The sequence below is a fragment of the Megachile rotundata genome, chromosome 8 (genome assembly GCF_050947335.1).
Source record: "Megachile rotundata isolate GNS110a chromosome 8, iyMegRotu1, whole genome shotgun sequence".
NCBI classification, from domain to species: domain Eukaryota; kingdom Metazoa; phylum Arthropoda; class Insecta; order Hymenoptera; family Megachilidae; genus Megachile; species Megachile rotundata.
The window spans coordinates 11098768-11111865 of NC_134990.1; the positions used below are offsets into that span (position 1 = coordinate 11098768).

Consider the following 13098-nt stretch of genomic DNA (forward strand, 5'->3'; position numbering starts at 1 on the left):
GCTTCGAGTCTGACACTTTCACTATCTGACCTGTGAGAAGCACACAGTGACGACAATTCTATACAAGATTATAATACCGAATCTTCGCGAGCGTTCATCTGCGTCTACTGGCAAATAAAACACAATTCACGATAAAAATTGATACATCCGAACATAAGAAGCAAAAAATGCAGCGATAAGAATATTTACTTTTGAGCCGCCGTTGCTATTATTTTGTGAAATAGGTTTCTCAGGAAATCGTGTAGATCAAAATTGTCATACGGGTGAAATTAAATAAAACTATTCGACTGGCTAAAAAGTTTTGTCGCTTTTTAAGCAGATATTCCATTACAAATCTAACATATATTAAAATCAACGTATTATTTACTTTTTCAATCTATAAGGAAAGTTGTTATTGATCAAGATTTTCATTTAATCACTGAACATATGTAGCTATGCTTGCTCTTCTAGAATACTATTCATGAAAATATTTTCAACACAAAATATCCTAAACCGAAACTGTCACTTGCAGTCATTTACTGTAGCCTCTCTGTATACTATACGTGTCTTTTTCGAGTTTAAACAACGTTCTTTATGAAAATTATATAATATATTGCCAAATTTAACTTTTGTATCTTCCATTCTTAATCATTTATAACAGATGAATAACTTCGTTACACTTGGCAGTGCTTCTTCTTAATAAGATACTTTAATATGTAAGCTATATATGCATTTGTTGAAGGAAAATGTGTTGACACATAAATTGAATGAATTCTGACAAAAATGACATATCACTTTGGTTAGTTCGATACTATTCGTTCTAAATTCTCGTTATAAAATTAAATATTTTTTTAATACTTTCGTTGATCAATCGCTACAAAAGGAATCATTGAACTCTTCATTTCAAATTCACTTATTAATTAGTTTCTGCAATCTTCTTTCGTTATATCTGATACACGTTTTATGAATTGTAATGTAGATATTTAATTGTTAATCCATGAAATTTATGACCTCGGGGATTAAAATTGAAATAGTGGACTATATATTGTTACTGATTAAGGATTATAGGAATAATTATCTATGTAAGCTGTTGTCAGTTTCGTTCTTGTGTAATTAAAAGCTGCTTTCAAATTCCATAACATGTTTGCTAGTTTTAATCTATCGCATGGTGGAAATATTTTGCGAGGAACACAGGCGATAAAAATTTATTGTCAATATTTCGCGGTTTGTAATAGTTGTTGATAGTATATGTTCGATCGAGAATTTGTAAATTTGAAAATATGAAAATTTGGACATTTAAGAATTTGGAAAAATTGAAAAATTAATAGAAAGTTGTAAGTTGGAGAATACTCAATTGAGGAATAGAAAAATTACAAAATTGAAAAATTGAAGAATTGAAGAATCAAAGAAATAAAGAACCGGAGAATTGAATAATCGAGTAATTGAATAAATTGAATAATTGAGTAATTGAATAATTGAATAACTGAATAATTGAAAAAAGGAATAATATCATAATTGCGTAATTGAATAATTGAATAATGGAGTAATTGAACAATTGATGAGTTGAAGAATTGAAAAATTGAAGAACTGAAAAGTTGAAGAATTGAGTAATTGAATAATTGAATAATTGAATAATTGAATAATTGAAAAAATAAATAATATCATAATTGCATAATTGAATAATTGAATAATTGAAAAAATAAATAATATCATAATTGCATAATTGAATAATTGAATAATTGAAAAAATAAATAATATCATAATTGCATAATTGAATAATGGAATAATTGAAGAATTGAGTAATTGAATAATTGGAAAAATGAATAATATCATAATTGCATAATTGAATAATTGAATAATGGAGTAATTGAAGAATTGAAAAATGGAAGAATTGATGAGTTGAAGAATTGAAAAATGGAGAAATGGAATAATTGAATAATTACAATTACATAATTGAATTTGAATAATTGAATAGTGAGATAATGAAGTAATTGAATAATTGCGAATATGGCAATTTTCAAGTATGGAAATTTCAGAATGTGAAAATTTGATAATTCAAAAAATTGAAAATTGAGAAGTTTCAATTTAAAGATTTGAAAATTTCAGAATTTAGGACTTAGAAATATTAGAAATTTGGAAACTAGAATTTAGGATTTGGTGATTCAAAAATTTTAGAATATACAAATTGAGAAATATAGAAATTTAAGAATTTGGAATAAACAAAAATTTAGAAATTGCATTTTCGTTACAGAATTCAATTCTAAATCGTCCTCTTTTCTGATTTATTATCTCATTTCGCAAACGGATATATCCAAAAACAAGCAGACAAGACCACAAATTATTATTATCTTAAGTATTTTAATTACACTTTAATCATATTATAATTATTGAATTATTTATTCATAACTATTAAATAATTATTACTATTCAATTGTAATTGTAATTGTTAATAATTGCTGTAGTTGTACTTATTACTTATTAAATAATTATTATAATTGTATATAACTAATTGTAAGTAAATAATTATAACAATTACTTTGAGCTTTTACGTATAACTGAGAATAATAAATCGAAGTGTAAAGTACTTACGTATCGTATAACGTTCATGCACGAAACGCAGTCTGCCATTTCCTGATTAGAGCAATATGATTATGCTCTGTTACGTTGCATGTGTATGAACGGGTGGAGAACAGATAATTTGTTGCCTTGATATCGCATGAGAGCACCCAGAAACGTGTAAACCACTTATATCGAAGAAAACGAAGAATTATTGTTTATGAATTTGATGCTTTCCGAGCATCTATCTAGAGTATAGACAGATAAGAGAATAGATGGTTTTTTTAATGATACTCGTTAAATTTTAATTATGAAAGGCGTAAGAAAAATGATACTGCTTTGAGAAACCAGATACGCTGAAGTATACATGTACATACACATTTTCGCTGAATTATGTAGCGTTAATTGGATATGAAAATTAGTCGCTCGTATACTGATTTGATCAAGGTTTTCAGGTGAACACTGGAGAGAGTATAAATAATGATATTTTTATTGATAATTATTATTTTTACTGTTAGGCTGCTGTTTAAGTTTTAGTTTCTACAAATTCTTTTTACGTTATAATTTTAAATAGATTTGTAAATTTGTAAATTGTATTTTGAAATTTCTGATTTTTAGAATTTTGAAATTTTTGATTTTCCAAATTCCAATTTCAAAATTTCGAAATTTTTGATTTTCCATATTCTAATTTCGAAATTTTTTAATTCTTGATTTTCCAAATTCTAATTTCAAAATTTCGGAATTTTTGGTTTTCTTAATTCTAATTTCAAAATTTTGAAATTTTTGATTTTCCAAATTCTAACTTCAAAATTTCGAAATTTTTGATTTTCCAAATTCTAATTTCGAAATTTTCAAATTCTTGATTTTCCAAATTCTAACTTCAAAATTTCGAAATTGTTGATTTTCCAAATTCGAATTTCGAAATTTTAAAATTCTTGATTTTCCAAATTCTAACTTCAAAATTTCGAAATTTTTGATTTTCAATATTCTAATTTCGAAATTTTTTAATTCTTGATTTTCCAAATTCTAACTTCAAAATTTCGAAATTTTTGATTTTCCAAATTCTAACTTCAAAATTTCGAAATTTTTGATTTTCCAAATTCTAATTTCGAAATTTTTAAATTCTTGATTTTCCAAATTCTAACTTCAAAATTTCGAAATTTTTGATTTTCCAAATTCGAATTTCGAAATTTTAAAATTCTTGATTTTCCAAATTCTAACTTCAAAATTTCGAAATTTTTGATTTTCCAAATTCTAATTTCAAAATTTCGGAATTTTTGGTTTTCTTAATTCTAATTTCAAAATTTTGAAATTTGTGATTTTCCAAAGTCTAATTTCAAAATTTCAGAATTTTTGATTTTGCAAATTCTAATTTCGATATCTCGAAATTTTTGCTCTTCCTTTTGAGTTGATTTAAATATTACATTGAAATTTGATTTGCAATTTCGTTCTGTATTTGTTATAAATAATTCAATTATTCTTTCGCAATAAATATTAATTAATCCCTTACCTTTGTGTTTGTTGTTTTGTTATTTACACTCTTAACATGTACATATATATACATATGCCGATGTTACTTCGTTGTACATACCGTACTTAAGGAAAAGCCCATTTCTTTCGCTCCGATCAACACCTGCTTCTTTTACCTTATTTTACCGTTCAGTCGCAAACTCAACTTTACAGTCCCATGAAATACATGGATTAGGTAACAGCACATAGGTAATGACGTCAATCGAAGGGCTAAGTCGATAAAACCGATTACGGTATCGTCATCGCCCTCTATGACGTTTTTCGATATTATTAATATTTGTTATATCAATGAAATTTATGTGTGGTAGTATCAATGAAAAGATAAATTTATTATATCAATGAAAGCGAATCTCAAAGATTCATTCATAGCAAAGTTGTAATAAATGTATGACGTACATTATTTATTCAAAAGAAAGTTAAATATTATATACTATTATCAATTTACTGGTACAAAAGTGAGCATTTTTTATGCACGTATATTTTTGTTGATTGAATGCGCACTAAAAATGAAAAAGTTGTGGAAAATTAATTTTAGTATTTTTTGAAGTTTTTATTTTTTGAGTGTTTCAAGGTTTGGGACTGAGAAAGTTTTGAAAAGTGGTATGACTTTTTTGAACTTCGGTAACATGACTTTGTAACTTTGCTATCTTGGAAATTTTGAATTTTGAGATTTTGAAATTTAGGATTTTGAAAATTGAGATATTGGAATTTTGAAAATTTGTTTTTTTTTTAAATTTGGATTTTTGGAATTTTAGAATTCGGAAATTTGGAAATTTTGGATTCTCGAATTTTGAAATGTGGAATTTGGAATTTTGAAATTTTGAATTTTCGAATTTTGAAATATGGAATTTGGAATTTTGAAATTTTGAAATTTTGGATTTTGAGATTTTGAAATTTAGGATTTTGAAAATTGAGATATTGGCATTTTGGCATTTTGGAATTTTGAAAATTTGTTTTTTTTAAATTTGGATTTTTGGCATTTTGGAATTTGGAAATTTAGATTTTTGGAATTTTGGAATTTTGGAATTTTGGAATTTTGGAATTTGGAAATTTAGATTTTTGGAATTTTGGAATTTTGGAATTTGGAAATTTAGATTTTTGGAATTTTGGAATTTGGAAATTTAGATTTTTGGGAATTTGGAATTTCGGAATTTTGGAAATTTGGTATAAGAAAATTTGGAATTTTGGAAATTTGGGAATTTGGGAATTTGGAATTCGAAAAACCAAAAATTACACAATTTCGAAATTAAAATTTGGAAGACCAAAAATTTCGAGATATCGAAATTAGAATTTGCAAAATCAAAAATTTTGAAATTAGACTTTAGAAAACCTAAAATTCCGAAATTTTGAAATTAGGATTTGAAAAATCGAAAATTTTTTAAATTTAGAAATTAGAATTTGGAAAATCAAAAATTTTGAAACTCTTGATTTTTGAATTTTGAATATTAGGTTTTTAGAATTCTAGAATATTGAAGTTGCAAATTTTTGAGTTTTTAAATTTTCAAATTTTTGAATTTTGACTTTTAGGTCTTTGGAATTCTAGAATTTTGAATTTCGAAATTCTCGAATTTTCAAATTTTTAAATTTTGGAATTTTGAAAAATCAGGGCTTTAAAATTTCAAATATATGGCATTTTCGAATCTCGAAATTTTGGAACTTCATAATTTATTACTTTCGTATACGAAACAGTATAATTCAAGCTAGTTTCACTATTCAGATAGTAATGTAACTCATTACTTCCACGTAAAGAATAACAAGTTCCATAGAACATCGCAAAAAAAAACTCGTAATTCCACTTCAAAGATAAAAATTGACCTTCATATCTCTCGTACGCATCCACGTAGAAATTATATTTCCAGTAGACGACTATTCGTCTGAAACCGTATATCACCTAAAACATTTTACTGCATCCAATTACTTTCGAAGATAATGAATTAATTTAAACAGGACACGCCTTTTCAACTTTTCGCGAGTATATAATTTCGTGTCATAATCTCATTCGAGCATAATAAACTGAACTTGACACGCAACGGATTTGCGATCCTGTATTATGGTGGCATTCGTGCGACAATAATTCATTAGAAACTTATACTATTGCCTAAAGTTTCGCAAGACATGTTCATAAAGTCTCAATGCCGACCGTTATTAAATGGAAATTTACTAGAAACGTTAACTAGAGTAGACAACGCGTGGTTATTGTTTGTCTCTCCACAAACTTATTTGAGCATATTAAAATCGTCATTCCAATTGACCTTTTATAGACCAGACCCCCTGTAAGCATATCGATGTAGATACGTAAATCAAAATCAATTATGTGCGAACAGTTACGTAAAAGAGAAGATACCATATTGTGGCCGTGTTGTACAATACTCTATAAGTGAATCCGGTATATAACCTGGTGAAACCGCTTTAACTAAATTGCATTACATAATCTTGAGTCACACTGCGGTTTGTGCATCAGTAGAAAAAAACTGACAGACTTTAACACTGATACCTACCAAATGCGTCATTTGACACATTCGCGAGTGCGAGAATGAACGACTTTCAAATTTCAGAACGAATAATTTTAGACATTTGCAAATTTCTGCGTTTGTACATTTCAAAATTACTGATAATTCTATTATCAGTGTCAATATCAATATCAATGTCAATGTCAATATCAGTGTCAATATCAATATCAATATCAATATCAGTGTCAATATCAATATCAATATCAATATCAATATCAATATCAATATCAGTGTCAATATCAATATCAATATCAATATCAATATCAATATCAGTGTCAATATCAATATCAATATCAATATCAATATCAGTGTCAATATCAATATCAATATCAATATCAATGTCAATATCAATATCAGTATCAATGTCAATGTCAATATCAATATCAGTATCAATATCAATATCAATATCAATATCAATATCAATATCAATATCAATATCAATATCAATATCAATATCAATATCAATATCAATATCAATATCAATATCATCAATATCAATATCAATATCAATATCAATATCAGTGTCAATATCAATATCAATATCAATATCAATATCAATATCAGTGTCAATATCAATATCAATATCAATATCAATATCAATATCAATATCAATATCAATATCAATGTCAATATCAATATCAGTATCAATGTCAATGTCAATATCAATATCAGTATCAATGTCAATGTCAATATCAATATCATCAATATCAATATCAATATCAATATCAATATCAATATCAATATCAATATCATCAATATCAATATCAATATCAATATCAATATCAATATCAATATCAATATCAATATCAATATCAATATCAATATCAATATCAATATCAATATCAATATCAATATCATCAATATCAATATCAATATCAATATCAATATCAATATCAATATCTATATCAATATCAATATCAATATCAATATCAATATCAATATCAATATCAATATCAATATCAATATCAATATCAATATCTATATCAATATCAATATCAATATCAATATCAATATCAATATCAATATCAATATCAATATCAATATCAATATCAATATCAATATCAGTATCAATGTCAATGTCAATATCAATATCAGTATCAATGTCAATGTCAATATCAATATCAGTATCAATGTCAATATCAATATCATCAATATCAATATCAATATCAATATCAATATCATCAATATCAATATCAATATCTATATCAATATCAATATCAATATCAATATCAATATCAATATCAATATCAATATCAATATCAATATCAATATCAATATCAATATCAATATCAATATCAATATCAATATCTATATCAATATCAATATCAATATCAATATCAATATCAATATCAATATCAATATCAATATCAATATCTATATCTATATCAATATCTATATCTATATCTATATCTATATCAATATCAATATCTATATCTATATCAATATCAATATCAATATCAATATCAATATCAATATCTATATCAATATCAGTGTCAATATCAATATCAATATCAATATCAATATCAATATCAATATCAATATCAATATCAATATCAATATCAATATCAATATCATCAATATCAATATCAATATCAATATCAATATCAGTGTCAATATCAATATCAATATCAATATCAATATCAATATCAATATCTATATCTATATCAATATCAATATCAATATCGATATCAATATCACCACTATTATTAATAATTCTATTATCAATAATTTATAACCTGATAACCTGATATTGATAATTCTAGAATTTTCAACCTGTCAATCATAATAACTGCATAACATTAAAAACTTGTTCATTTTAAAATTTTGAAACTCAACACTGCTAAAACTACCAATCGGAACTTTAAAAATTTATTTTATTAAGTTCAATGTTCCTAAGATTAATAAATCAAAAACTTGAAAATATAAGATATGTAAAGCTCGTAAACTTAAAAACTTGAAACTCTGAAAGCTCAGAAATTTGTAAACTAGATACTTTAGAAGTTTGACCTAAAAGCTGAAAAATTTGAAAAACAGTAGAAAATTTGTAACAGTACGTTTTCTAAATATAAAAATTTTAAAGAATCGGCTCACGTCCAAAACATAAAATAAAATAATGAATATAGGATGAAAAGAATAACAGGTCAAAATAAAGGGATTTTTAGTAGGAATGTTTTAATGCACATAAATAAATAAGTATAGTCTTCCATTGTGAGAGATGAACAGTTTTACGTGAAACTCGCTCTTCTTCCGGTTTCGTTGTTGTTACACTCGCACGGAAATCTCGTGCAATAAGTAATCTCATTATGCAAGATATTCGTATCCCACGATAGCAAAAATTACTAATTTTAGAGCGTGGGATGTTCTCATACTTTGAGCGCCGAATTAGTGCTGTTTTAAGGCAAGTTTTTATTCGCACAGAAAACATGTTGCTCTTCGACACACTTGTATGTCACAAAATTTACGCTATAACTGTATCTGCAGTAATTGCACTTTGATCGCTCGTTACAATATAGTGAACATTACAAGTGATAATCGGAAGATATAAAATTATTGTAATACGAATTTGATGTATCAAGTACGTGTACGAGATAAGTAACTGCAGATACAGTAATATACATATTACGGCTATAAAAATTTCATTTATATTTGAGAACGATACTTGACAAGTTCGATTAACAAACAATAAAAACACTTTTAATTTTTTTTACGTCAGTGTTTTTAGCACTTCACTTATCCATTGTTCACGAAATGATTTCAAAGAACACTTCACATGCTCATGATGTAAAAAGAATCATTTCCAACTGCGTTTGCATCTGAATTATAATTGAACTATTCAGTTTATTTTTAAATCTATTATGTGATCGATACACTTACTTATCTTGTAAACATTTATGCAAGCATATTTAATATTTACATGCATTATAAACTATTAAATTAGGGGGATAATAAAAATCATAAATATTAATGAAATAAATGAATAAAATCATGAAGTAAAATAAATGATATTAATTATGAATAAAATGTTTCTAAATTGTCAAGTCCCTAAATTTCTACCTAGTTCTATTTGCAGAATTGCAAGTTAAGCCACCAAGATTCTAAATTTCCTAATTTTAGGATTTCGAATTTTCCGAATTTTCATTTTTGTAGATATTATTTATTCGGTACATTGGATCGTCTAGACTAGATACAAGAGGGTACATTATTATACGAAGAGTGTCGCATTTGTCGGAATGAAAGAGAGGCTCTTGCAAATATGTGACGAATGGAAGAAACGAGTGTAGCTGGCACCCCTCGACGACTCGTCCTTGCCGACCTCGAGAGCGCCACAGAGCGTAGACCCTTCCGGTCGCCATGACGACCAACCAGAGACCCCGACAAACTGCTCAAAGAACATCATCCTTCTTCCCTTGCATTCGTCAATTAATTTGCACCAATCCACCATTATTTATACTGACAACATCCTATTATTTTCACTCGTTTTTTATCAATCTACAAATCCTTCCTACGTATTCTCCATATTTCTTATGCACACAGACGAGCAAATATTCTTACTCGTAAATGAAGCCTAATATCTTTGAAATACCAGTTTAAGACGAATAATAAATACGAACAAAGAAACTGCATAATGGAAAAAATAATACACTTTGATATTTCAAATTCTTGAGAACAATAAAATGTCTATTTGTCTTCGAAAAATTGTACAAAAAGCCAGAATAATAAACCTGCATAATGTATCTAATAATATACGATAACATTCTACTAGTACTATACTATATACATATATCAAAGTATTGTACTAAACACTATGCTTATCATATACAATAACTGTATAATAAAGAAACTAATAAACTAATAAAACACATTTTACAATCAGAAACAATACAAAATTATTTTCCCTTGTGATCTAATCGAACACAAAAATCACGTCATACAAACAACCGTCTTGGACAACTATTGCTTTCCACTGTTAATACTGACTTGCGGTCGTCAGAAAAGTCACTTCCGGAGACGTAATCGGTACATTCACGCTGTAATCACATTTCACGCACGAAGCACTGTATTTGCTCTTCTTTCCTTTCGAAGATAGCCGTAACACGTGAAACGAAAGCGTCGGTACGTTTTGGAATATTCCAAATTGCATTAATCTTCGGTATTCGGAATTAGCAACACGCTGTTATAACCTAAACTTTCGTGTCGCGTTCTGAATCCTCGGAGTGTTCGCAAAATTGACGCGGAATTATAGAATTAATATGTAAACGTGTAAATTAAATGATTTAGTCTAAAATTCTGACGTACTTTAACCGTGATTGCAACGATCGAATGTTTAGTGAAAATCTTATTTAAATTGACGTTGCGCTTTCCTGCAAATCGAATGGAGAATGTAAAATTACGATTCGTTCGCGAATGTCATTGCTTGATAGGTTATTCGTCGCTATTATTTGCGGTATTACTATTAGTAACAGTCGATCTAGGTTGGTAGCACTAACATATAGCGTGACGCGCTTCTCTCGAATATTTCCGGTAACTGCCTTTTTATAATCAAAATGTAAATCATCCAAATTAATCATCATAAGTTGTGAATATAAATAAAGAATAAATATATAAAATAATACGCTATTTATCTTAACTGTTTCGACTAAAGTTACAAATTAAATAGTGTCGGTAAGTATTTAATACTTCAATAGTGGTCCGAGGAATTTCACCGCTGTGTGCAACGTAATCTAACCTATATTTTTTAAAATTTAGAAATTCAAAAAAGTGGCATTAATTGTGAAATTATTGAATATGAAATTTTATATTTTTGCAGTGTTTGAAGATTTGAAGGTTCTGAATACACATAAATTAATTGCAAAAGTGTTAATATCTGAACAATATAGAAATTTATCTGTCTCACAAGATTTTCTTCAAGCTGACATTGTACGGTTTCATAAAATTTTATGTTTATTGATGGATGAGTGTGCATTTACATTGAGTCAATCTATTTTCCAGCATTATCTTCGAACTAGCAATCGATTAACTATCAGGACCAGTGGTTTCTTCAAATATCTTGGTTCTCAAACAGAGGTCATCAATCTTTCCATTCTTGGACAATGCCATTGAAACATTCGCTACATAAATAAAGTCAGACTGCAGAGGTCCAATATATCGTTCTAAAAGTCCATTCATGAATCACCATTTGTATTTAAAAGTCAAATATCCCTGTTCGACATTTTTTTTTCAGTTTCTGTTGACCGAAGACAAACGACTGTCGATTCAATTCTTCGACGCATTTATTGTTAACTCGGAAGAATTATTACTTTCTGATTATTTAACAGAAATTACTTGTCATGTACACTAAATAATTTTATTAATTTGTTTAGATTAAATGAAAGCCTATTTACACAAAATAAACAATTATTGTTATTAGATAGTATTATGAATAAGTTTAGTTATTTAAATTTCCCGCCGTTTCTTAAAAGTGCGATCTTTTCATTTTAAGTGTTTTATTTTAATTAAACATGTTAAACACAAATAATATCTTCGACGGTTAAATTTAATTTAGTTTAAAAATGTCTTTTATTGTTTAATTAACAAGATTTTAAATTTAACAGTATAATGTATACCAATCTTAACCCAAAAGTAATTGAAATGCGCGCCCTTTTGTTTGTAGCAGTAAATAACCAATAAATGTGTCTAATATCGCTCAAAACGTGTAAACTACAGAAAAATACTTACTTGCATTAGCATTATCAAATCTTGCTATAAATAAACAGAATATTAATTGTTACAGATACAAAAACAGTTCATAACAGTGCAATTTTAGTAAATACATAAAACATTTGAATGGTATGTTCGTACTAATTTTATTTTTAGAAATGGAATGGAATGTTTTCCACGAAAAATCGTATAATTTTGCTAAGGACATAACCATAAACGGCAAACATTTCTATATTAATGTTAAATAGTTTCAGTGTATTATACCGGTTACTGCAGAATTATGTATTTGTAGAAAGAATTATAAGCGCATACTGTTTTTCCTGAAACTCGCATTTGTATCAAAAGTATTTTAAGACTGTTATTAACCTGTTTTTGTTTAGTTACGAGAACTGCAAAATATGTGACATATTTTTTCAACGTGGAGCAAAATTTAATAATAATGCATTCAAGAATTTAGAGATTTCGATATTTGAAAATTTTGTAATTTCATAATTTTAAAACTTACAAATTTTGAAATTTTTTAATTTTTAGATTTTGATACTAAAAATGGAAAATTTTTGAATTTTAGAAATTTAAACATTTTTGAATTATGCAATTTTTACATTTTTTATAACTTTTGTACTTTTTTTCCAAATATGTGAATTTTTGAGTTTTTGGATTTTTGGATTTAGAAATTTTTGAGTTTTTGGGTTTTTAAATTTAGAAATTCTGGAACTGAAATTTTAATATTTTTGTGTCTAGGAACTTTGGAACTTTAGAATTTCACTAGTAATAAAATTTACTATTAGTACCTTATCGTTTTTTAATTTTCAACTTTTTTAATTAG

At 26.8% G+C, this 13098-nt stretch overlaps 1 long non-coding RNA gene across 1 annotated transcript; it reads left to right on the plus strand.

Annotated features, from left to right (window-relative positions):
* The first annotated feature begins 10540 nt into the window (after positions 1–10540).
* LOC143265020 (uncharacterized) lies at positions 10541–12032 on the plus strand. The gene is made up of 3 exons (XR_013039063.1): positions 10541–11237; positions 11383–11492; positions 11565–12032. It is a non-coding gene; the product is annotated as an uncharacterized LOC143265020 (long non-coding RNA).
* The last annotated feature ends 1066 nt before the right edge of the window (positions 12033–13098 follow it).